Source organism: Numida meleagris, chromosome 3, assembly GCF_002078875.1.
Source record: "Numida meleagris isolate 19003 breed g44 Domestic line chromosome 3, NumMel1.0, whole genome shotgun sequence".
Lineage (NCBI taxonomy): Eukaryota > Metazoa > Chordata > Aves > Galliformes > Numididae > Numida > Numida meleagris.
Window position 1 is genome coordinate 49,716,250 of NC_034411.1, and position 27,115 is coordinate 49,743,364.

The 27,115-nt window shown below is 38.9% G+C and overlaps 1 long non-coding RNA gene across 10 annotated transcripts in view; it reads right to left on the reverse strand.

Moving 5' to 3' along the window:
• LOC110396010 overlaps positions 4,345–27,115 on the reverse strand; it is a 74,247-nt gene continuing 51,476 nt past the window's right edge. For 5 of the 10 annotated variants that reach the window (XR_002436741.1, XR_002436743.1, XR_002436742.1 and 2 more), the window contains one exon: positions 4,345–14,073. This is a non-coding gene — a long non-coding RNA (uncharacterized LOC110396010). The remainder of the gene's footprint in view (positions 14,074–27,115) is intronic. The other 5 variants (XR_002436745.1, XR_002436744.1, XR_002436739.1 and 2 more) reach the window with 5 other exon arrangements.

Genomic DNA, 27,115 nt, shown 5'->3' on the forward strand with positions numbered 1-27,115 from the left:
ATCTGTAGGTTGACAGTCCAAACAAACCTCCTTGATTGGAGCAGATGGGGAGCTTCTGAAGACAACTCCACATGTTTCCCAGCTGAGGCAGTCATCAGTGGCAGAGGGTCCACTGGAACGAGCAGAACAGGGGTAGGAGAGAAAACAATAACATGATAAAAAACAGCTGGTTTGCGATGACCACAGCTGCCCCAGAATATGTGCTCAAGGCCTCAGTCCAGTCTTGATCAAGCTCTGCAGAGCAGTGACTGACTGTCTCCTGGCTGAGGCCTTTTCTGGGTTCACATGCTGGCTTTGTTCACTTCCCCATGGCATGTGAGGATGCTGATTTAATGAGCACGTTGAGGGTAGGTCTGCTGAACCCATTTGGGTGGAGAGGCCAGAACTGCATCCACCAGCTGGTCAAGCTGCAGCCTTTCCCCAGCTGTGCAGTATCTGGGTTCAGCCCACCCCTCTTCCCCTTAGCTTCCCTCTAGCTGTAATTTCACCTCCTCAGTGTAGCCCTAGTGGCATTTCCTACTGTAGTGGCTCAGCTACTTCCTTCTAAGCATTTTAGATTTCATGACTTGTTCACTTACATGTGTACATCTATGTACATAATCTGAGGATACAGTTTCAACTCTGTGGCACTTGCCACAGCTTGGAAATTTAATACTAAATCACATTCAACAGTTTGCTTTGTGCATTAAAGCTTTTTAATTGTCATTGCTGAGAATTCCATATCTGTCATACCTTTACCAAGGTACTGTATACTGTACAAGTATACTGAAATATTCCTTGTACATTAATCACGACCTTTTCTCCTCTAATAAATTACTACCTTATACCTAGTGCTTCCTTAGACTGCATATTACTCTTTCTTCTTGGAAGAGCTGGTTCTTTGATTGTGTTGAGCCTGGGTTGCAAAGTGAAGCCCCAGGGAGAGGAGCTCAGAGGAATGGAGAGGAAAAAGGGGCAATTTAGTCTTCTGAAAATGTGGCTTTGCAGAGACCAAAAAGCAGATCTGTCACCTGAATCAATGGCTATTCTGAGAGCAATAAAAGTCACAAACAAATGTTGGTACCACAAGTGTTAGAAGAGTTTATACATCGTATGAGAAAGGGTAAAGCAATTATCTGAAGTGTAACAGCCCTTAGACTGAACTTACTGATCTTCAAAAATAGGCTTACAGCCTCCCTTCAGGACAACAATTTTCATAGCAGAAATCTAGCAAAAGAACTTTGGAAACTGTAAGCAGTAAATATTCTCTGTCTCCACTGTCAGTATAATTATATTTCCTTTCCCCTACTTTCAGGACCAAACATTTGCTAATGTAATTAAAAAGTGTAGCAATAGCCAAGTTCACCAGGTTGAAACTGCAGATTTCTGCAAAAAACATTTCTAAGATGGTCTGGTCTTTTAGTGTAGAGTGTATTTTGGTCATCTGTTCCTCAGAATATCATCCTAAATATGAAACTGTAAGGCTTGAGAAAGGTGCAGAGAAAGATCACAGGGCTTACAAAGACCTTGAATGTAATAAATAAATAAAAATAGCGTGCAAACAGATTTAAAATGGCAGATTCAATGGACAGAAATTAGGCCAACACATCAAATATACACTGTTTATTGTTGATGCCTGAGGCCACAAAATTATTTGGAGTCTTTGGCTTTCTCCATGTACAAGATGACGGCAGAAGCCAGACAATGGACTGATGCTTGTTCTTTGAAATACAGCCACCAGATGAGAGGTGTTGTTGTTTTAAAATATTTAGTGTTTTATTGGAAGGCTGGCACCTCTCACATCCACTTTGAAAGAGAAAGTGTACCACAAGTATCCAGCACGGGTTCAAAATCATAATACAGTCCTCAATTATCTGTCCCTCCCACACATACACAGCGCTGTATTTGCAACTGTATTTGGAACCTACTTTTTTTATTGTGGTTTAGGTTAAGTTTATGACTTTATATGTTTTTGGCATTTGTTCATAAGTTTCAAAGTGGATTTTCATCATCATGGGAGGACTTGGAGACCAGAAACTCCAATATAGGAAGGCACAAAAGGTACAATATGCTGAGGAACTCAGTAGCAATGGCCTTTGGATTAGGCTCCCTGCACAACCATGCCAAAGCACTTATGCTTTTCTATATACAGCAAATTATCTGTATGCATATTACCTTGTGTTTTCTCAAAACACAGAGAACCCTGGGCCTGGCCACTGGAAGATGCTTGTTTTTATATCAAGTCCTGCCTAGGCATCTGAGCATCAGTATTTCAAATGTGCCCAAGAGAAGGACTGATGTCACCTTGGGTCAGCCTAGTCTCTTCAGTAGTCATAGGGACAGATCAGCAGAGCGCAAATGCATGCAGTTTGGAAGTAGGTGAGATGAGTTGCTCATCCACTGATTTACATGCAAAGTTCTTGACAAGCATTGTCAAGATTAGAACACTTAAGTCCTTCCAGTGATCGCGAAATATGTCACTTTAGTTTGCAGCTCAATTTGGAAATTTTCTGTCTATTTCAAGGGAGACTCAAGAAGGTTTTGTGCACATTTGTTTAAAAAAAAATAATCTGAGGTTACTCTAAGATCTATGTAGCTGCACGTGGGAGGAGTAGACAGAATTTTCAAAGCTGAGCACCTGCAGGTCCCACAGGACCACATCCAAGGTAATTTTAGCCATGATTGAAAATGATGCCACAGGATTTTAATATCAGGAATGGAAAGGGTGTACCCCCACACAGGAATCCTGAAGAATTCTGAGGTGAATTCTGGTTCTGAAAGCCAGTAGCAACATTTCCATCCACTGACCCCAATGTGGTCAGGATTTGTCCTAGAATGGCCAAGTCAACACTAACAGGAATGAAATCCTTCCTGCCCTGCCTACAGTAGTATGAAGCCTCCCTCCTTTTGATCCCTGGCAGATTCCTCTGCAGTGTTTGTGTCAAAACACAAACCTCTTCTTAATGAAAACAGTGAACACATACACGTCACGTTAAAGCAAACAGAAATCTTTTTGCCTGAAGAAGCAGGAGACAGCCAAACAGCACTGTGAACCCTTTGTTTGTGTTCTGAAAGGAGCCAAATGCAATGGACAAATAAAATACATATCCCAAAGGCTTCACGACTCTCTTTTCATTCAGTGTTACTGTATTGGAAAATTCTTTCATATAGCAGTACCTTACTATCTTTTGATAAAAATTCTAGCTGTATTGTGATCAGTGCTGGGTGGCTGGGTGTTTACTACGCTAGTGTATGTTTGGTAATGCAATCTGTAGGTAAGGCTGCGTGGATGTTTGAAAAAAATAGGTTTAAAAATGGACGACATGCCTGGTAAAGCGTGAGTCTTCTGTCTATGGGAGTAAACATCTGTTAACAGGCATGGTTTCACAGGACTGTATATTTGGATATAATCACTACGTCCTCTGTTAAATACCCATTGAATCATGGATTTTTCCCACTGGTTTTCCTGTTTTTAAGACCTATGCTGTAAAAAAAAAATTAAAAAGCAACTAAATGTGATCCAGAGAAATGTAGCTTTGCCAGTTTTGCTGAAGCTGCTGATTCAACAAGGCCTTTCAATGTTTGTAAATGTAGGAGCATGAGCCATCCTTTGAAACTGTACCACTAGTCACATGTTTAAATTTACACTTTTACGTGTTTAGGTACTTTGTGGAATTTACACTTTTATCTGTTTAGGTACTTTGTGGAATAAAACTTTAATCTTGTGGGCTAAGCTGAGATGACTCATTTAAGGGAAAAAATCATATATGTGAAAAAATATTTCCGCTTCCTGATAAGTATTTGAGTAGCTACTTTTATTAAAAATCCCAAGATGAGCTTCTCTTAGCTGAAAATAACACTGTAACAACACTGTAAATCTCAACAATATAATTAACATGTGATTTAGGAGGATTCAACTCCATAAAAAGCAATAAAAGTAGTCAATGTAAGTAAGAAATAGCTTATCTGGGAAATTTTCTCTAATGCAAAATATAGCTGGTCAGTGCATTTGACTTACTTCAGATAAAGAAACAATTCTGAAAACGTAGGTTCATGTGTTTGAGCATGGTGCTAGATATTTTTCCCATAAGTCTGTAAATTGCGTGAACAGAGCATAGTGTTGGGTGTTAAGTGTTAAACACCCCTCACCAGCAGTTTGTCCATTGGCAGGCAGATTTTCCAGATGGTCTTTAGATGATCAATTATGTTGCTCATAATTGCATGTTCCTCCCCTATAAGCCTCCTTCCCTGCTGCTTCAATGTGAAGAAAGGTAAAGTCTTTAACCATTAAGCAGCTGGCACAACTTGTGTAAACAATCCTTAGCTTTTCATTTAGGAATGTTTACAAAAGCGGTAAGGCTCAAGTGGGCATTTTACTTTTATTTTATTTTAAAAGAAAACATCTCAGAAATAAAAGAAGATAGGTAGTGCCTTCTCAGCTCTTTCTGATGTTTTTCTCGTGAATGCCATTTATGTAGCTTGCTCCTCTACTGCAAGTGAATTAAAAAAAAAAAGTCAAACAAATGAAAAAAAAGGTGTTTGAGCAATACAGTCTTTCTCTACCATGTAAACGAGACTCTCTAATGGCTAGAGTTTGGGACTATTTTTTATATGTCTCTGTTAAAAAAGACACACTTCCTGATCTTGCTGTTACTGAAGACAAGAAAAGTGAGAATTCAATGGGAGTAGGATTAAAACAATTTGAAGTGGGACAGATTCCTCTTTGATGTAACCAAAAATGTTGTCATCACTATCATACCACTGATACAGCAATGCAGTGATGGGAGTGTCAGCAGTGTACGCTATTATTTTGGAGAATTGAACTAGGCTGTAGAAAGAAAACAGAAATGCATTCACAGAACTACTGGGATTTTGCATTTCATTTATGCATTTATCTGTGGTTTTGGTTTTTTTTAATGACAGTAGAATGATAAGATTTTATTTCTTTTTTGTCATCCTGAGAATAATTTTTTTAAAACCTTTTAAAATGTTTCAGAAAATTTACCAGTAAGCAAATGAGTGAGGTCTTTGGGACACTGGAGCCTTTGAATGACCTTTTTTTGAAATATTGAACTGCTCGATCCAAGAGAAATAAAATGAGGCCTCAGATGATTCTTCCACTACACAGAAAAAAGCATTTGCTACCTCACTTCATTCATTTTTGCCATCTCTTCTAAAACATAAGTGTTCTTGTGCTTATACAGATAATTTTGAGATATCATATGTGCAGTTTATGGCTACTTCTTGGGCTTCTGATTACATAAAGCCTTGTCAAAATATTAAGCAACTACTGTTTCAAAAGACTGGTGATCTTTATTGGGCCCTGTTAAATAAAATAATCCACATTTGTTGGTAATCTCAGATACTATGTGTTGGTTTTACTTCTTTTCAAAATTTGTCACAATTTAGTCAGAGTTGTGAGTATTGACTATGACATTTGCTGTGTATGTCTCTTTTGCAAATGCTGAAGTAAGGCACAGTATTGGCACACAAGAAGTTTTTGTACAGAAAATCAGTGAATGATCTCTCACTGACATCAATACCAATAGCATTAGATGAAACATTCCGCTCTTAAAAGGTAGCTGTAGATAAATAACCAAGTTATTAAGAGTTATCATCTGAACTAAGTGAAACCTCTGAACCTTTTGAGAAACATTAATCTTAAGCTATTCTTGGTTAATATTTTTATGGAATTCACATCTATTTAGTCTCTCTATTTAACTCTTTAGTCTTCTGATCCTGGGAAACATCTGTTATTAAAAGCTCCCAAATGGTTGGGTTTTTTTGTTTTGTTTTGTTTTGTTGTTGTTGCTGCTTCATTGTGAAAGTGAGGTATTGCTTTTACAGTTTCAAATGTGCTGCAGAGTTTGCATGACACAGGAGATGGCAATAATTACCCGAGTCTTCTTGGTGGCTTCCATGGTGACTTGGAAGACCTTTTTGAGGTTTATACAAATGACAGCATCTCTAACCAGACAGTTCTTGTGCAGGCTGGATGTGGTAAGCATATCCAGAAATCTTCAAAAGTAGTAATCTTTTTAAATTGCTCAAATAACTGGTTATTTACACACTTGTAGGAAGGAGAAAGAAAAAACATGACCCAGCAAAATGTTCCAGTGAATCTATTGTGACAATATATATTTTGTCTATACCCAACTTTGAGGACCTGGATAAAGTTATTTTAATTTTTAAATAATTTTCTCCAAACACATTAATAACTCCTTAACTTGACTTATTCCTCTTCCTTCAATATGATGTAGGATTCCATACACACTTTACTTTTGAAACCTGCACCTTGGAAAGAGTTTAACAGCATAGCAGTTCTTAATTTTTTGGGCTAGGATTATGCACGCTACTACGAGCTTTGTGCTGACAGCACACTCAGGCTAATATAAATTATAGCCTAGGGTTAGGCTGTGCCTCAAGGAGTTTGTCTTCTAACCACACTTAAATAACCACCAAACTACAGGCACCTGACCAGCCTTGTGGCATAGGAGTCACATTTTCCTGCAGGCAGAGATGTCCAAAGAAGGCAGCAGGATTGTTTTGTTTTTATTAGCAGTACGCTGGAGATGATAATGGCCTTCCAGCATTCATGTACTTCAGGACAGAAATTGAAGGTTAGAGGGGTGGCCAAAGCTACAGTAGGGTGGTCTGACAGCCAGGAAGACTGACAGAGGGATGGAGAAACTCAAGGACAAAGGGGCTGGAAGGCACAACATGTCAAAGAAGAGGAAGACTAAGGGACTAAACAAAAACATATATACCACAGAGGCAAGTAATAATACATACTAGTACACAGTATGGTACTAGGGCCATTAGCATGCAATGCCCACTGCTTGGTATCTGAAACTTCTGTGTCTCCCAATAGCCACTCTTCTTCAGGAACGTGATAATGTCAAAATTAGTCCCCAGGTAGACTCCACTCATGTACATAAGACAGATATATATATATATAAGTAGTGAGCAAGACAGCCATTTGGATTACATTCCATATTTCTGGAAATGTGTGAAAAATATTATTCTACAGAGGAAGAAAAGAGAAAAAATCAAAAGAAGTTGCTCTTTCATAAAGCAGACAATACAAATTAGATGCTTCTCGTGATTTTATCTGTATTCAGTTTTATCTCAAATGTCATTTTGTCATACTGAGCTCAGTAACCCTATGAAGTATATTTAACCCTGTCATTAGATGTAAAACAGAATACGGTCTAAGTTCAAGTGAAAAGTTAACATTTTCACTCACTGCTTTTGTCTCAAAATGATTTGGAGGTACAACCAGAGGTCGAAATCAATGCTGCCAATAAATACATGCTTGTGGAAACAGGTTCAAAAGTGTCATGCAAGAAGTTGAGCTGGACATCTGTATCACACAATGTCATGTGTTTTAGATCAAGAGAAAGAGGACTCTTGTTCATCCTTTGTATCATGATGTTACAACCACGAGCAGCATTTGTGGTTATACAGCATCTTCAGTGATGAAAAACAGCCATCACCTGACTGTATGACATAGTACATCACAGCATTCGCTTAAACAGAGTTTGAAACCAATCCTTTTATAGCAGAAGCAGAATGTTATTTTTGTTACTAAAAGACATTTCAAAAACAGAATTACAAAAGGAACTTTGAGATCTCACTGACTTTAATAAAATCCAAATTTTGAAAAGAAAAAGGTGTAATATTGAGCATATCACAAAAAGTTAAGCAGGAGGAATATTTTCCTTTCACATTATGTCACAATACAGTATTTTGTTTTGTTCTTACCTAGACTTTCATCCAAGGAGCTCAAGGAAATTCACAGTTGACTAGAAGAGTCTCAGATGATAAAGAAAGCCATAAACATTGACTGATTTGCCCAGAGTCATTCACAAATCAATAGCAGATATGAGCCAGTGTTCACATCATCTGGTTGCAGCTCTTCTGAGAAGAACACTTACTCCTAGTAGCTGAGATTCTGCTCTGTACAGATGGGAGAAAAGACATTCTCTCTCTTTGAGTTACTGAGCCAGTTTCTCAGCAGTCAAGATGCAGGCCCATAAGAAGGAAGAGAGACTTTCTTCGTACTGATGGAGTTGGATCACCAATTCATCCCCTGTCACTTCCCCTCTCTTTTTCCAGGTCATTATAGACAGTGTGATGGCATACAATGACAGTGTCCTCTATACATATATGCTCTCAACGCTATCTGGATCTTGTTCTCTGCCCAGGTTATCATACATCACATCCAGAGTGGCTAATTCCCTCAGATAATGGATATCTTTCTCCGTCATGGTCTGGCTGACATACAATGTCTTCTGTGAAGAGATATCTTTTCTTCATGGCTGACACAAGAGTCACCTCAAGAGTCGGAGGGGTTGTCCCTCCTTTTCTAATTGCTTTGTCAATGCTTGCTTTCCTAGAGAGGGATCCTAGATCCCTCACTTCCATGCCGTCTAACTCCAGGCTATCAGCTCCATTATCCAACCATCAGAGCAGCCAGGTGACAATGTGCTCACCTGGATGATGGCTGAATCTTTTTGCATATGCTGCAGCTCACAAAGAGATAGGGATTGGGTGAATACCGCCTCATTTACTGCTTCTTCCTTCCATTCTTATATGGCCTTTCTTCAACACAGCCTGTCTTGTCCACTTTTTCCTCCTTCCCCCTTCTAGTAGTTCCTTGTCTTCCTAAACAAATTATCTTCCACTTCTCGTTTCTTCTTGAATATAGAGATGCCCGGTGTCAACATGAGTTGGTTCTCTGGTTCAGCAACAGGGCCTGTTGCAGAGGTTGGGTCAGATGCAGGGGCGTTTTCTTCCTTTTGGAGGTGCTGAATAGTGTTGAATAATGTTTGATAGGTACAGACCAGACTCCAGCACAGTGCAGTGAGTGGTAAGTCACTGTCATTGCCAGAATCAGGGCATACCTTTTTTAAATAATCTCTTTGTGTGGTTTTTTTTTTAGAATTCTCTACTTGTTGAGAGTTGAATTCCAAAACCATCAAAGATGACAACTCTGATAGAGACGGGACTATATTCTCCCACAACCATCTTGCTTCAGTGAAGATCTCTGGATAGCATTCTTAAATGGTTGTTTAACCATAGATAAAAATGGAAGCACATGCAGGAGACATAGCAACAGGTCCACACTAGTTTGAATATCCCAAGAGTATTCAAAATTTTTGAAAACTATTTTAACCTGCCTGGAGTAAAGACTGTACTTTTTAATAGTTTTCACTGTAAGGTTCCCGAAGTGTGATAACAATGGCCATTGTGAGTGAAAATAACAGATTAAGTTCTTGGTCAGTCTAACATGAGCACATACTACATGCAAATTGGCAAAACCATAAACAAGCTTAGGACAGTCCCTGGAGATGACAAACAACAAGAAAGGGTGTAAGATATAACGCTTATAACAAATTCGTTTTAACACACTCTCGTCATATCTGCTGTTATCTCAATCTTTCGCACCCCACAGTTGGTGCCAAAAGGACTGCTGCAGTTTAACCCAGCAGGCAGCTCAGCACCACCTCTCCTAGTGGGATGGGGGAGAGTATCAGAAAGGTGAAAGTGTGAGAACTTGTGGGTTGAGATAAGGACAGTTTAATAAGAAAAAATAGGAAAGGAAAAAAGATAATAACAAGGAGAATATACAGAACAAGTGATGCACAGTGCAATTGCTCACCTCCCATCAACTGATGCCCAGCCAGTCCCCAAGCAACGGCAACCTCCGTGGCCAACTCCCCCTGTTTTACTGTTCAATGACATTATAAGGTATGGGATCTCCCTTTGTTCAGTCTGAGTCAGCTGTCCAGGTTCTGTCCCGTCGCAGCTCCTTGTGCACCCCCAGGTCCTCACTTGGCAGGGCAGCAAGAGAAACTGAAATCCTTGGATCTGTGCAGCACTGCTCTGCAACAGCCAAAACTTTGATGTGATATCAACATTATTCTCATCCTAAATCCAAAACACAACACCATACCAGCCTCAAGAAAGAAAATTAACTCTCCCAGCTGAAAGCAGGACAAACAGCCACACCCCTGATTCCATCACACAAGATTATGCCTGGCTTTAAGCACACAGGAACGTTTCAGAATTAAACTTGAATCAGTCAAGTGTCCAAAGCAGAGGACAGACCTAAACACATTTCTGAATCACGATCTACCTTTGTTTTTGAGGGACCTTTGTGAAGTTCGCATTGCATCTGACTTCTTACCCATTCGGTCAGCAAACAGAAAGCTTCAGGTTCCGGCTTGCCTCATCCAAGTGTAGCCCAGACTACAGGAAACTGAGGAAGAGAAATTATCTCTGTTTCACAAGAGTGGCCACCATCCTCTGACAAATATAGCTAGGATGGTTTAAATTAGGACACTGTAATGCCTCTCAGCTCTAAGTGAAGCCATCTTCATTTTGTGCAGAGGAACAACCCAGGCACAAACACTCGGGCTGTGTGGCAACTGGGAAGCAGAGAAAATAAGCTCCAGGAGAAGAGTGCAGGACATCTGGTGGGGGGGAAACATGTTGATTCAGCACAAGGTGTACATCAGACTGATTTAGTAGGGAGTTGAATATAAACTCAGACAGACATTTAGATGTAAGGACACATTCACCTAGAACATGTCTTCCAGCTCCGTTGACCACACAGTGAGAAGAGTCTGAAAAATGCAAAACATGGGAATGAGATTTGTGGGGAAAGTCATCACCATGTAGAACTTAACCTCCTTGAACTTCTCAAGCAGCAAATAGCTTGAAACTTTGTCTCCTGTCAACAGCTCCAAAAATGAGAATTTTAAAGTAATAATTTAGAAAGAAAACTAAAATGCCATTTGCAAACGGTTTTCCTCACTACAAAGACAATCCTATTTTTAATTCAGTTGTTGCAAATCTTAATGAGGACTTAGGGGTACAGCATGAGGAGAAGATGTTTGTCGGAACCACAAGCGAAGATTTTAAACTTGGAAAATAATAATAGTGTTAATCCCAGGAGTGCCAGGTGCAAGGCGCTCTACAGGTTTCATGCAATTGAAAGAAAAAAAAGAGTAAAAGAAATACAAAGAGTTCTGGATTTCTAGCAACCTATACAACTCTCCTGTTACAAACTTAAATTTAAACCATCTCTTTTTGCTCTGTTTTTATCAAAATAATATTTCAACAATGACGTGTGCAGCACAGTTCATTTAAATTAGAGATCAGTTGGCATTGAAGGTCATGAAGGTCAGTTACTTACAGCTCTGTATACAATGCAATTTATTTCCTTCTTAAAGTACAGTGTCTGATCAGAGTGATTTTCGAGATTGCTGTAGTCTATCTCCCATGTGGCATTTTCTGGCAGCTGGTATTACAGATGAGCTCACTTCCCTTAGTAGGGGGACAAACTTTCTTCTGCTGCGCCAAATAACTTTAGTGAGCCCTAGCACCTTGATGAGAAGTTTGCAACATGGAGTTACATTTACAAAAGTTCTTAGTCGTCATGCTTTATATCTTATTTTCAAACATCTGCTAAAAATCAGGGATTATTTAAGCAACATCTGGAGTAAATTCAAGCAATTCTCAGCTACTATGACCTTACAGTACTATGCTATGATATTAATAAAATACACATTTTTCAACATTTCTCTGTATTGTTAAGCCTTTATGAGAGCAATCTAATTTTGTGAAGACAAAGCAGAGCTTTGTATGTCATAGGAGAGATATTTTAAAACTTTTCCAGTTACATGGATCAGTTTACACCCTTTTCCATCAACAAACAATTGGAAAATATCATCAGCCAATTTGTCCCAGATTTGTAGGCCTTGGGGAGCTAGATTTCAAGGGAAAAGAGAGAAAATGGAAGGAAGCAATATTACAGATTACACTGAACCAGGTCTGTTTCTTTTCTACTTCCAGATCTGCAAGTTGAGGGGAAAGTAAACAGTGAGTTCAGTCCTAGCTAGTTCATAAGTCTAGGGAAGAGAATAAACTTAAATCCTAACCATGAACGAATTTAAGTCTGTATTTTCTCTAAGTTTACTAAAAGAAGTTGCTGGAATTAGTTCATTTGTGTAATGTAGGTAGAAGATACAGAAAAGTAAGAGTACTCTCTCATTTCCATCCACCATCACAGCAGTGGGAACACTACAGCTACTTCCTCTATACTGACAGTGCTGGCAGTACATTGTATTACGCCTTGAGAATGCAGTTATCATGCTTACTTGGAAAAGACCTCTCTACACTCTATAGCAAGGATGTAAGACCATTCTCCAATATTCTCTATAAAGTATTGAGATAGCAATAGAAGACAAGGTAAATGCAGTCACATATGATCTAAGCTGAAGACAGTGATGAAAATATGTGCTGGTCTGCCTTGTGATCTGCTATGCACACATGAAGGGCACATCCACCAGGCTGGTATATGGAGTCAAGAGAATAGTTATCTCTTTACAGTAGTTGGGAAGGGAAAGCTGGGATGACCTGGTAACTTGGGGAATTTAAGCTTTAGTCCATCAGGCCCTGATGGTGCTGTCAGGTCAGCACTATTTCACTGTCAAGTCAACTCACGACTATGCAACTTTTGTCTCTGGGAAAGACATTTTTTTTTCTCATTTATTTATCTTTGCTCTAAGAGGCAGAAATTCCAATGAAGGCTGTGAATGACTTGCTAACTGAGTAAACCAAGAATCTCTACCCATGAAGGCAATGGTGTTGCACAAATACTCTTCCACACTCATCCTGAATCCATTTTGCATTATTCCCTGAGGTGGACAAAACTCTACAGCTTGGAAGTAAAATTAGGGTCAGAGTAGCACAAAGTCATTTTCATCTGAATCCAAGTTTCACAGTATGGAAATCTCAACTGGTTTGAAAGCAAGCTGGAAATATGATGAGAACAGATTCTTTTCTGGCTGCTGGGCATGTTTGTTTTATCTCCCCAGGGAGAATGCGGGTTCCCTAACCCACATTCTGCATTTAGGCTCTCTGCTGGGAAACCCTGGAGAGGAAATTCTAAATCATAGCTTTCTACACACTCTGACAGCTGGGTCCTGGAAATTTACAGCATCAGTGTTGTTCTCCTGTCTGAAACCAACATAATTTGTATGAAGGACTGAAGGATTTAATGAATTTCCCACTGGTGGCTGATGAAGGTGTTACTAATATCAGTTGTGATGGGGAATTCTACTAAGAGAATATACCTCAAGAAATAAAAGAAATACCTGTTATGAACAGAAGAAAACACCTAGCTCATTTCAAGGATCATAATGACACTGATATAGGTTCATGAACACCAGTGCAGACCAGTTACAGAGATGAAACGCTTTAGATAAGTACCATTATTTCCCTCAGTGATTTTGCATCTTTTCTATATACTTCTCACCAAATGCAGTAAAACTCAGAAATATTTTAGTTTGACAAATTCCCTTTAGAAGTTTCGTTGTTTTTTAAAAACTTTTTTGAAAGGGATTTTGGACAAATCAAACCCAAAATTTCAATAAATTTAGAAGTGGTCTAACATGTCACCTTAGTTTTCAGTATGTAAGGAGAGAAGATTTAATGTTCACTGGTAACCACAACGTACTACTGTCCTGTACTGTTATGTGACATGATCTTTTAAAACTCACATTTTTAGACAGCATATTTGCTTTCCCTTTTTCATAAGATATGTATACCAAGAGGCCCTGCCTTTCCTCTAGGATTGTGGGAGTCTTTGAACTACTTATGAAAAATCAGGATCATGACCAACTTCATCTGCTGGAGAATACTGAAGAATGCTTATATACATAGATACAATAAACAAATACTATTTCAAAGCCGAGCCAAGATTAGCCACAGCTGGAAATGAGAGGCTGGAAAGGTAAAAGTTGGAGGTAAAAGTAAGAATGAAGATTTCAGAGCGTAAGTTTTACTTCACCTGAATTCACTTCTCTCCCTTCCACACGGTGGAAGCTGGCATTTGAAATGGGGCTGTCACCCTGGACATCTTTTGCATTCTTCTGAAACATCTGAGTCTTCTCTACAATGTAACCTGCCGAAGCTGAGCCTCCTGTAAACCAGCTCACCCTGCAGTTCATGCATGCATCCCCAGTGAGATTTAGGCTGGGCTTTTACCTGACAGTTGTTGCCATGGGATTATCTGTACTTTTCCTAGTGGGAAAGAAAGATTTGTGGGTCTTATTTGTGGCAGAAATCTCATTTATTTGAGCGCAGATGAAAAACTGAATGAAACTAAGCTGTGTTTACAAACATCATTATAACATGAAAATCAATCAATGAAAACATACAGGAGTCAACTTTTACTTAGAAAGGCCAGTTTGAAGTTAGAGAATAGATCAAAGCAGTTAAAACAAAATGACTTACAAAGACTAATGACAGAGAATAGAACCTTTGCAAAAACAAAGAAAACACCTGTCTCACCTGTCTGAACTTGAGAGTGGCAAGGGAATTATCCAGAATGAAACATATTTCCTGAAACATGTTTACATGAAAATTGCTTGGGGCTGGGACCACACAAGGTAATTAACTGAAAAGTGGCTGGCTGGGTGAGGTTAGATGATCTGTTTGTCTAGTCAACAATTTAGGGCCAATGCAAACTAATGGACGTAGAGAAAGGGAAAGGAGAACAGCACAGGTAAAAAGCAGAGCAAAGGACACAGCACTGTATTTTTTATATGTCAGAGTAAATAATAATACCACATAGCTACAATGTTTAAATGATTGGAAGTGATCAAGAATAACTCACTGCAGCGACCTTCCAAAAGCAAATGCAGTTCCCATAAAGCTGTGGTTTTCCACGGGAAAATTATATATAAGAATCTTTTTCTGGAATAAAGAGTATTTTTAGTTGTTGAATTGACTCAAGATGTTTAGTTTGAAGTCATCTAAGTAAGTTGTTTTCTTTCCTATGGCCAATTGCCTCTTTGGAGCTCTAGAACAAGTACCCTGCTCTCTTAGTGCTGGGCTGAGCACTGTGGTTTTATAACATCTCCACTGATGCAAAACAACCATCACCTGACTGTATGACAGAGCATCATACAATTTGCTTGAACAGAGTTTATAACAACAGGTGTAATCTAACCAGAATACTTGGCCCTTAAAACTTCATGAATATTGACTACCATGAAGGAAACACGAGGTTTAGCTGCACAAGACATTGCTAGCTGCATATTGTGGGGTTATTGGTGGTAGGTGGATGGTTGGACTGGATGATCGTGTGGGTCTTTTCCAACCTAGCTAATTCTATGATTCTATGATTCTATATTGTACTGTATGTGTCAGCTAGATTATTATAGGAATTATGATCTGAGCACATGCTCAAAAGAAATCTACCTAAAGTTTCTTGAGATTGAAACACTGGCTGTCACATACAGAATTAAAACAAAACAGTCTCTGCACATTCAAAGTTAGGGTGAAGCTTATCCTTTGCAATTTTTTCTAATAATCGGCTTTATATAAGAAAGCATCCTAAAAAAAGTACATACAAGTGACTACCTTATGGATCTGTACCTCTGATGAAAGCATTAATGACATTTTAATGAACACCGGTAGCAACCTTTTTTTTCCAGGAAACTGCTGCATCATATAAAAATCATACAACTACTTAGATTGGAAAAGACCTTTAAGATCATCAGTCCCAGCCATCACCCAACACTAACAAGTCCACTACCAAACCATGTCTCTTTCTGCCATATCCACACATCTCTTAAATATCACCGCTCCCCCGGGCACATCATTCCAATGCTTGACCACTCTCTTTGTGAATAACTTTTTACTATCTAATCTAAACCTTCCCTGGTTCAACTTGAGGCCATTGCCTCATGTCCTATCACTTGTCCCCTAAAGAAAGAGATCACCTTGCTACAATCTCCTTTCAGGTAGTTGTAGAGAACTGTGTGGCCTTCCCTCAGCGTCCTCTTCTCCAGACTGAATAGTCCCAGCTCCACCAACCACTCCTTGTAACTCTTGTTTACTAGTCCCTTTACCAGCTTCATTGCAGCAACTCGATATCCTTTCTGTAGTGAGGGGCCCAAAACTGAACACAGTACAGTACTCATAGTGCAGCCTCACCAGTGCCAAGTACAGAGGGACAAACACTTCCCTAGTCCTGCTGGTCACACTGTTTCTGATACAAGCCAGGATGCCATTGGCCTTCTTGCCCACCTGGGCACTCTGCTGACTCATGTTCAGCAGGTTGTTGGCCAGCAACACCAGGGCCTTTTCTGTCAGGCAACTTTCTAGCCACCATTCCCCAAACCTATACTACTGCGTCAGATCATTGTGACCCAAGTCCATATTCTGGGCAATACTGAGCTGTGAAGCGCTGTTATATGTGTACTGGTTTCCTGGAGTGTCATAAGCTTGCAAGCACTGGAACAACTTCAAACAATGTCATAGCAGGAGAAATAACTGGTCTCTCTTTATTTAAAGTATATGATTTCGATGTCATGTCTAGTTGCTGACTTCAAGGCCCAACTGTGTGATCTTTACTCATACCACATGAAATTTTCCTTTGCATATCTAGTTTTTATTAAATGAACATGAATATAATATATTTTTAATATACTATACCTTTACTCTTACTTAGAAGTATATGTTTGGCAAAACATAACTTGAATAACATCAAGTGTTTTTCATTCACTTGTGACCATACTTACAGCATTTATTTCACCAAATATTCTGAAAATAGCACCCTTTTCCCCTATTTTTGTGTTTCCAAACACAATTGTAGCCTGCTTGGAAATCCAGTGACTGGATTAAGGAGATCATCTCAGTGGAAATCCTGACTTTCTGGCTGCATTTTCTCTCTGAAGAATAGATAGCAGTCCAGTGGCTTAGTTGAAAAGAATGAAACTTAAAGTCCTTCTTCAGGAAACAAGCATGTGCTTAAATCCCATTAATATAAACTTAAATACTTCATATTAGCCTTGAAGGGAAACTCCTCCTGGGCAGGAGTTTGTGCATGCATGGGGTTATTAGGCTGCATGGCGTCAAGGCAGACTGTAGGCTGTAAGTTTAACACCCTTATATCCTAATGGGGATCTTAGAAGCTGATCTCCTTCATCATTATTCATGACTGTTTGCCCCCATTATCATAATCCCATGTGTAGGCAGAGTGCACAGTTAAAGAAAAATAAACAAATGATATTGTCAACCACTGGCAAATGACCAAAGCCGTGCCACCATCTGCCAACCCCTCCCACTGATAAAACAAATTCTTTTCCTCCTGGCATTTTGCCCAGGCACAGGAATGTTAAATTAAATAAGTATTCCTGGCTACGCACACTGAAAGTCAGAAAATCTGGGCCCTAATGGAAAAAAAAGAGGAAATGAGTCAACATCCCAGGGACTTTCCACTAAGAACATTCAGTTACCTGCACTTAGAAATTCACACCTGGGAAGTTAGCCTAAAAGCATCCCAGGAAATTTTACTGACTACTCCAGGTCATGTATGAAGAGGAATCCAAAAATTGACCCCCCAGAAATGTTGTTACGTCTCTCTGGAATTCCTAGAGGAAATCAGTTAGACTCAAAGGCACTTAGTAGTTTACATAAATTGAGCCCCTGGGGATGAAGGCCCACCACAGCAGTTTGTAAAGGACAAGGTCATCCAGTTCTCCTCCTACCTTTGGAGTACATGCTGCCCACAGACAAAGTACAGATATCAAGACCAGATATCAACCCACAAGGGCTACAGCCTTGTCAACACAGAAACAGGATCTACAACTCCAGCATGATGATCCACAGAGACAATGGCAGCAGACCCTGTCCAGTAGGTCTTACCTTCCCCACCTAGGTCAAGGCAAACCCCGTTACTGCTCACTGCTACAACTGTCACTGTCATTGCAATGTTCTGTAGCTTTCAACTGTTCAGGAGAGGAAAGCTGTGAATGACCTTGTGTGTTGCTTTTTCCTTGAAGCAGACTTTACACAAAAAGGGACAGGGATCATTCAGAGCCCATGAAGATTAGAGCAGTCCCTGTTTCTCTGTCACATTTTTTTTTATAGCCAAGAAGAAAATATGAATGGATCTGCAAAATCATTTTCCTACACAGAACCTTGCACCCCATCTCTCATGATTTATACCACTGCAGGTAAAAGGGACATCAGACCTCACATTTCTACTCTACATATAACAACTAGCATCCAAGCAGAAAATGTACTTGATAAAGTGCTCAGATATCAGCATTAATTTTGTACTAAAAGAGCTGCTTTTAACTGCTACCAGGAATGTGTGTCAAAGGGAAAGGAACTAAAAATAGCTCTGGGTGGAAAAAAAAAAAAAAGCACTGTAGCTGCTATTCTAACTGCACGTGTATGTCTATTAACCTTTGGGATTTGCCAATAGTAAGGATACATGTTTTAACTTGCTATAAAATGAGTGTGCCTATGGGCCAGATTCATATCTTAGTTATAACTATGTAAAGCAGAAATACTCTTCTTTGAAGTTGCTAGACTTATTTTGGGATTTATAGTACTCTGAGATCAGAATCAGAACTGTATTTTAGAGACAAGCAGAACAATGAAAGAAGCAAAAGATTCAGATGGCAGTGAATACAAGATCTCTAATACAAAGCTAAATTTTTCTATGCACAGTGTAATGAAGCAGGGAAACATTGCTGTCTAGATGTTTTGTATTACTGCGTAATTAAGTTAGTATATAAATTATTGCATGCAGACACACGCTCACATGCTATTTCTTTGGCTTGCATTTTCATGAGTTTCTTTGCCTTCTTTGTACTAGAAAGCAAGTAATAAAATATAAAATGAGTTATATTTATCCAAATATATACATACTTAATGTGTTTGGAAGCATAACGATTACTTTTTTAATGTTTTCCTTATTACATGCTGCCCAGAATACAGAAGACAAAAAATAATTGTCTAATGCAAAAAAAGAAATCCAAAGCCTCCATATTCTAGGAAGAACCCAAAGAAGTACATAATATTCTGGTACATGTAAGGGAATGTCTTGAGACAGCATTTTGTAACTTTTTTGAACATCACAGTACCAACATTGTCTATGCTTTCTCCTTTTTTGTATAAGAAAAAGTAATCAATGATTAACAGAAAAACACTGATCATCAGTGAAGCATCCCTTGTATTACACTGACATCATTATTATTCTGTGATAAATACAGAAGCTAAGACAATCAGATAAAGCAAAATAATTAATAATGATGGCCAGAATTGATTATAAAGTTCTTTTTCTTTAATAATAATATATTTATGTATACCTAAAAGCACAAAAATGCAAACTGTTTAACAAAATACATCTCTTAGATTGATATTGCCACTCCTGGTTGTTTCAATTTTTCAGAAACAGATAGGTGAGATGCTGAATAAAAATATTTCTAATTAATCAAATGGTACCTGAATATATGCAGTCCTTCCAAAAGCCAGTTTTACTTTGCCAAGAAAGCACAGTCCTAGAAAAGTATTTTTCTATCCTGATAAATATGCCTGACTTCTATACAAGCGACTTTATTCAGTCCCAAACAAGAAACCTGGCACACAGAATTCATGGCACCACAATTGCACTGATATCCCATACCTGATGTATACAAGAATCCTTTTCTGCTTGATACTTCATGATTTCCCAGAGCAAATTTGGGTGGTGTTCAAAAAAACATATATAAAAACACCCCATAAAGAGGGCTGGGTTTTGTGCTCGAACAGCTGCTGTACCCTTACCTTCTGCCAGGAAACTGCTTTTGGTGGGTACAGTCACTAGTACGGAGTAACCCGAGCACAAAACATGTATTGTTTTGAAAGTTCTTATTTCTGCTGCTCACATGTAACTGGCCATAGCACACACTGTTCATTAGGAAACATCTGGCTACGAGTTTTCACAGTTGCAAGTATTTCAAGTCATGATAACAGTTCTGAGAGAAGATAAATCTGAAATAGTCCTATGCAGGCAGATTTTAATAATTAGATAAAAGTCACACGGAAAATGCATGTCACTGAAAAATGTCAACATGCTGATGTACAGGAAGACGAAAAGGAATATCCAGTCCTGTAATTGCAGCAGAGCAATCTTCTGGGTTTGAAAGCCAGAAAGGTACCCAAAAGTTCGTTCAGTGGAGAGTTTCTGCCTCCATTTCACAAAGAAAAAATAAGAAAGAATACATTCTCAGAAAGATAAATAATTTACAGGAAAATGCTTTTTTCCAAATATTGGCCTAAACAGTTTTTGATCAGAAAGGCTATAGAAAGAATGATAATTACTCAGTAAAATTGTTTTTGCATCAGAGCATTTATATGTTCTATATTATGAGTCCATGAAAGCTCACATTCAAGTAATGATTTGGTTGCATCAGAGTGGTAAAACACCAGAGTCCTCAAAAAGAGTCCACCTATGCAAGATTCTGGCACAAACAAACTAGTTTTAGGGAGAAATGTTTATTTGGCTGTGGACACATGGATGCTAAACCCATAAAAGTGAATGGAAAAAGAATTTTTTTTTTTTCAGTGTGTGAGACACATGGTGGAGCAAAGCTTCTGTCATGCTGAAATGGACCACCAGTCAGCACAGTCCCTGGTTTCTAACTACAGTCTGTGTGTGAGACTTGCAATGCTATCATCTATCTCTAAGCCCATTACTCTATTAAGGGAAGCAGAGTCCAGGTCTAAAAACTACAAAGCATTCATTTCAGGTGCTCACATTGCCTTTGGAGTCCATGGCAATCTAAGGCATACAACACTTCACAGGACCGAGTCTCCAATAAAAGCAACTCCAGCCTGATTACTAAAACTTATTTATGTAGTAGTGCTGTCATGAATGATTCTTCCACCTGGAAGACATTACCATTGAAGGGATGTGCAATATTTAATTGGAATAATATCTTTATTTTTTTAAAAATGCTTATGCACCAAGGAAACCCAGGGAAAACCACACGTGTCATGCTAAGTTGCTTACTGACATATAAAAAGGACCTACATGCTAACTAGAAGTAAAGAAAGGATTTAATTCTACATCACAAAAGTTTATGTACTTATATAATATCTTATATCACAGAATCAGACTGAGTTTCAGCAATCCACTGTCTTAATAGTTCTTGGAGATTTTCAATATTTTCCATAAGAAATATTAACATGTAGGTCATTTCACAATGAGAATTTGGTGATGCAGTGTTGTTTCCACAAGCAGGAATAGCTAAGCTGCTTGCAGCAGGAGCAGCATGGCAGCACAGCACAGGCAGAAATAGGACAGTAACCTTCTAGAGCCATCTGGTACACTGATGTCTGACCACATACAGTGAGAATATGTAATTTACTGTAATGGGCTATTTCACCATAAATTACAAGTGAACTGTGTCTGTAATAATAATCACTATGTTTTGAATGTCAAAACAGGGAGATGGACAATTGGGACAGTCAGTAAAACAGGATGTTGATGTTCCATGAATACATTTCTCTCACAGTCTAGATATAATCTTGATCATTTAGAAGTGCTTTGAATTTCAGATAGAAATAGTCAAAGTGCAAGGATCTTGCAAAAGTACTTCAGTATTGACACTTAACTTTAAGAGAACAAGAATTCTTCAGAAACACCCAGAATAGCCAAAATGGCAAATCAATCACCAAGGTTTTGCCTAAAATTCAACTCCCCAAAAGTTGAGCAAAATTAAAAAAGAAACAACTATTCTTACAGCTGAAGAGTTTCATCCATGTACAACACTGATGGGAACATACAGAAGCACATTCTGGTATCTACCCAGTGTGGTTCACTTCTTTATGAAACTCAGAAAACTTTGACACTTGTAAGTCAGCAGCTAAATTCAGTTTATCAATGCCAATACAATATCCCACTCCTCTCAAACTCCTGCATATTTCTTCTATGGTATGTTACTTGTTGAGAGTTCATAAGAAATTAGTCTTTGGAGTATACAGTGAATTAGAAGAAGACAAGATCGTAAAAGAAATTTATGACAAGATTACTTAAAAGCTAATGCGAGCTCTGATTTCCATTTGCAGCACTGTAACACAAGGGAATGCTTTTTAATTATTTTTAAATGGAATAGCTCAAACAGGTAATCATCTAAAATGTAGCAGGATCTTAGCTGCTGTTGATACAATACACTGCCATAATATAGTTCTCAAGCATTAACTCAGAAGAGAACGCAAACCATTTTTGAAATAAAAATCCAAGTATAACCTTAGTTTGCACTCTTTACTTTAAATATACAACAATACAATGGCCTGATTAACAAAAGAAGGTAAAGAAATTGAAATCTTATTCTACTCTTACACATTTTCCCAACTTTATCTAATATACATATATTCCATGTCTCTACTATCCACTGTGATAATACTCCAAGACAAAAACAAGCTCCTCTTGTTCTTTGCTATGATTTAATGCTTGGACATATGTGTTGTTAATCCTTAAGGATTTATAGAACAAGCTGTCATTTTAATCCTCTGAGATACAAGTTGCCTAGCATCTGCAGGAACTTCATCCATTTCCTTCTAGGTGAGAACTAGAAAATACAGTGGCTGTCACGTGGGACTGAAATCACTGCTTAATTCTATTATAAGAAAGCTCAGGCATGGATGAACTAACCATCTTCTGCTGTCTTTTCACCTAAATACCAACAAGGACGATGCCAGTCTCAGTGAGTTTGTCAGTAGTCAAACCCTGAACACAGGCTCCATTTTAAGGCTCTTCCAACAACTGTAAGGATCAAGCAGCATTCAGAGTTGTGCTCCCTTGTACTGAGCAGCACTGACTTTCACCAGAAGATAAACAGAGGATGCAGAAACAAAAGCCCAGTATCTCAATGCCTCTGCTTAGACAGGGGCACTACACTGACACATCATCCATTGTATCTGTTGTGATTTCTCTGAAACATTCTCATACAGTTCCTACAAAAAAACTACTAGTTATCAGTGTCACCACTCAGGTTAGATTGGTTTTGTTGTTTCTCATCATTGCACTAATTTTTTTTGTTGTTGTTGTTAGTAAAATTAAATGGACCGGCAATTTGCTACATTTTATCTGCTCATGACACAGAGAGCTGGGTACTGTACTTAGCTCTGTCAGTTCACTTTGAGCAACTCACAAAATCTTTGGTCTGGTTCTTGCAGACATCAAATGACGACAGTAACATTTACCTGTCTGACAAGAAAGTTGTGAAATTCTTTTCAGTAATGCTTGTAAGGCGGCTTTAGAATTTCATACGGAAGTTCTACAGAACAATTTTCCAGGTCAATATTATTACAGCATCAGAGTCAGTCTCCTTTGCAGAACCTGTCTAATCAGTAGACAGGCAGAAAATGACATCCAGATGCTTACAGTCACATTGGAGGAGTAAGAGAGGATGATACAAACAGCACGATATTTGCCCTTGCCTTTTCAAATTATGATGCTACAACATCATTTCTCATCTCATTCACTGAGGGGAGTGTCTGCCTACAGAAGAAAATGAATCAGTATGAAAACAGTAAATTCCTCCCTTGGCTCCATATGTGAGAAAACTGAGCATCTTCACATTATACTGTGGTAAATGTTCATGCCAAGGACATGGGAAAAGTCCTGGAAAACTTAGTTTAAAAAAGTAACAATTCTCTATCATATTCTTTCCCCACTTTCAAACATTGTTCCATTATAGAACAAACAGTGAGGCTCTAGTTATTCTCAGGACAATTTTCCTGTGTTGCTAATTGAGTTCATTGTACAATAAAAATTCTCTGCATTGAGAAGGTCATGTGTTCTTCATGTGCTTAACTCATGGCTAAACCAATACCTCAAGAAAAGAAGAGAAGCAGCTTAATCTAGAAGTGCTGTGCCTGAGCCCACAGTTCCTGCTCACCTTGTACACTTTTGTGTCCTGCTCTCTGCGTGCTGCAGCAGGGAATGGGTGAGAGAAGAATGGCTCCATTCACAGCCCAGCATCCAGACCTAATTCCCCAGCCCTACTCAAAACCTGCAGCTGACTGTAAACACTAGTGTTTATCTCTTTCTATATTTAAAGAGTCCCAGAGACCTGAGGAATTCAGCTGATGTAGTCATGGAGCCATTCTCAGCAATATTTGAAAAGTCATGGCAGTCAGGTGAAGTTCCCAATGACTGGAAAAAAGGCAATGTTGCACTCCTTTTTAAGAATAGAAAGGACAACCCAGGGAACTACTGGCCTGTCAGTCTTACGTCTGTGCCAGGGAAGATCATGGAAAGAATCCTCCTGGAAGCTATGCTAAGGCAGATGAAGAAAGGGATGTGATATGGGACAACCACCATGGCTTCACTAAGGGCAAGTCCTCCCTGACCAACCTAGGGCCTTCTGTGATGGTGTAACTACATCAGTGGACAAGAGAAGAGCCACAGATGTCATCTGTATGGACTTCAGTAAGACATTTGACATGGTCTTTCACAACATCCTTCTCTCCAAATTGGAAATACATGAATTTGATAGACAGAGTGTTCCATGGATAAGGAATTGGTTTCAAGATTATACCCAGAGAGTGGTGGTCAGTGGCTCCAAGTCCAGTAACGAGTGATGTCTCTCAGGAGTCAGTACCGGGACCAATGCTCCTTAATATCTTCATCAGTTCAATTGTCAGTGGGATTGAGCGTACCCTCAGCAAGTTTGCAGGTGACAACAAGTTTTATGGTGTGGTTGATACACATGAGGAATGGGATGTGATTCAGAGAGACCCTGACTCCACGTCAGGGGGTTGGAACTAGATATCTTTAAATCCTCTTCCATCTCAAGCCACTCTATGATTCTATGATCTGATGAAAAATAAAGCAATAAACTGGCAATTTCATTACACTTGATTCCCTTCTCATATATCAGTGAAAGGATAGGATGCTGTTAGTAACTTAAATAATATGACCACTTGTGCAACCACAAGCTTTATGGACTGTATAAATGTATTTCTTGTACATAGACATAAAGAACCTTCAATAATAGAGATAAAAACAAGTCATAGGATGATGCAAGTTTGTGTCTCTCAGAATGGATATCAAGGCTATTACGAAGCTATGTGACCTGGCAGGAGCCCAGGTGGGATGAAAGAGGAAGGCAGATAGAGGAGATTTGATTGGGTAAGACACCAGTGATACACCTAGCATTATATATGAAGCGGGAGAGGTTGGAAATAGGTTTTTAGAGACCTTGTCACAAAGGTGGCAGCTAAATCTATGGTAATAATTTAAGTAATCTCACATCCATCTAGCTACCCACGCACACACACATCCTTGCTGACTTCCTAATCGACACTGTGGCCAGGGAAGAAACACTGAATTTAGAGAGAGGCTATTTGTTTGTCGTTTTCTTTATTTATTTCTGATCCAGCTGGACCAAAGCAGTGCCAGGAATCTTGTGAGAAAGACTCCTTTCAAAAAGAAATTGAGCTGTATATTTCGGTCAGTGCAAATTACAGTTCTCCGAAACCTCAAGTCTTTCAAAAAATACTTATTGGCTTGCTAAGCCAGCATGGTAATTTAATATGATAACGTAGCTACATTATCAGATAGAGAACTTTGTAACAATTTTTAACAATTTCTGAACTGTGACATTTTAAAATACAAAAAAGCAAGTCATTCCATGAAGAGAAAACTGATGAATCATTTTTTTTCCTTTTGGATCTGCATTTTTCCTAGCCATCTTTTTACAGCTTATCCCCACCGCCCCCCTGCTCTGCCTTGTACTGCAGTGTTTTCCTCAGCGGGGACGTCTCTCTGGGTCTTATTCCACTATTCATGCACTGATTCTCCTGAGAGGTGCAGAAGCTTCATATCTCTGACATCTTCATGACCATTCATATAGTAGATTAAATGGTCCAAAAGTTTTAGAAGGGCATAGACAAAAAGAGCATAAAGGTAGTAGTTTTGTTGAATTTGAAAGCCTCTGGTTTCAACTTCCAACTCAGTTCAAGATCTTAATTTACAACATATATTAACTTGTGGTGGTTAAGAAAAATAAAATTTGGATGCATCATATTTTGATGAAATGCAGATCATGCTCTTCATGTGTCCTAGGCAGCTTCATCCTAGCAAAGTATCATAGCACCTGTGCCATGGCTTCAGTTGTGCTTAGGAGTAGTGCTGTGTGATTTCAGTGCTCATTTAACTGATACATCCTATTTTCTGTGAGACAGGGGTGTACATTAATTAAAAAATAATTATAAAAAAGAACATACCATGGTGAATTCAGCCACTGGTCCTCCTTCCCTAATAATTTGCCTTTCTCAGTCTCTAGTAGGATCTGCTCTGGGGGACGTCAAGTCCTCTCCCATCCTCCTTAATGATCTGTGCAAGCAAAAATGTATTCATCTCCTTTCCACCACTGACAACTGATTTAGGATCCAAAAGGACTCGCTGAAGCTTGCCTGCTCTCTTTGTTTTCCTCCTTCCAAGGATCATAATCTAGCTGATTAGTTAATTAAAAAAATTACTGTTTTTATTTTCATATCTTTTCAAATATTACATATTCTTTGAAAGATTTCCATATTCAGCGCTGCAGGATAATCGGAAGCATCTGATACAGTGCAGTCAGTACCACTGAAGCAGGGCATGGCTCTTGGACTACAGACAATGGAGACTGCTGATTAGCCCTATATATCTGGAAGACCTCCTGTAGGTTTTCATCTCTCAAACACTTATGGCGTTTGGCACCAGCTATTTTTTTTCTTTTGTACAGGGTGGAAGTGCACTCGGCAGGGCTGGGCAAGGCCTGCAGCCCATCCTGTCCATCTGCCCCACTGAAAGCAGAGCACTGGGGGCCTCAGCCCCAGACACCTCCCAGGGAACCGGAACAGGTCCTGATGGCAGTTCTGTGAGCCACTTGGTAGACCTAAACTGCTGTGTCAGAAACCATCTCAAGTGTCTTAATGTATGAATTGTTTCCTGTATTATTTATTTGGATATTATACCCAATAAATAGTAGATAGAGACACATGAAAATGTTTTTCTGCATGCACATATTCATCATAACTGACCATTTACAAATGCAATCTCCTTTAGCATTCACTGCACAAAATCTCCAGCTTTCACCAGTCAGCTTTCCTAAGAGATTTTGTTACAAGAAGTTCTCCATGCTTGATTAGCCAGGCTCGTTATCAAGCTTATAACACCCAGCTTGTTACAATTAGTCTCTACAGAGACTAATACAAAATATTCTCCCAGATTTTCTCCAGTTGGAGGAACGTAGGGTACAACTGAAAAAAAAAACAAGCTTTACCAAAT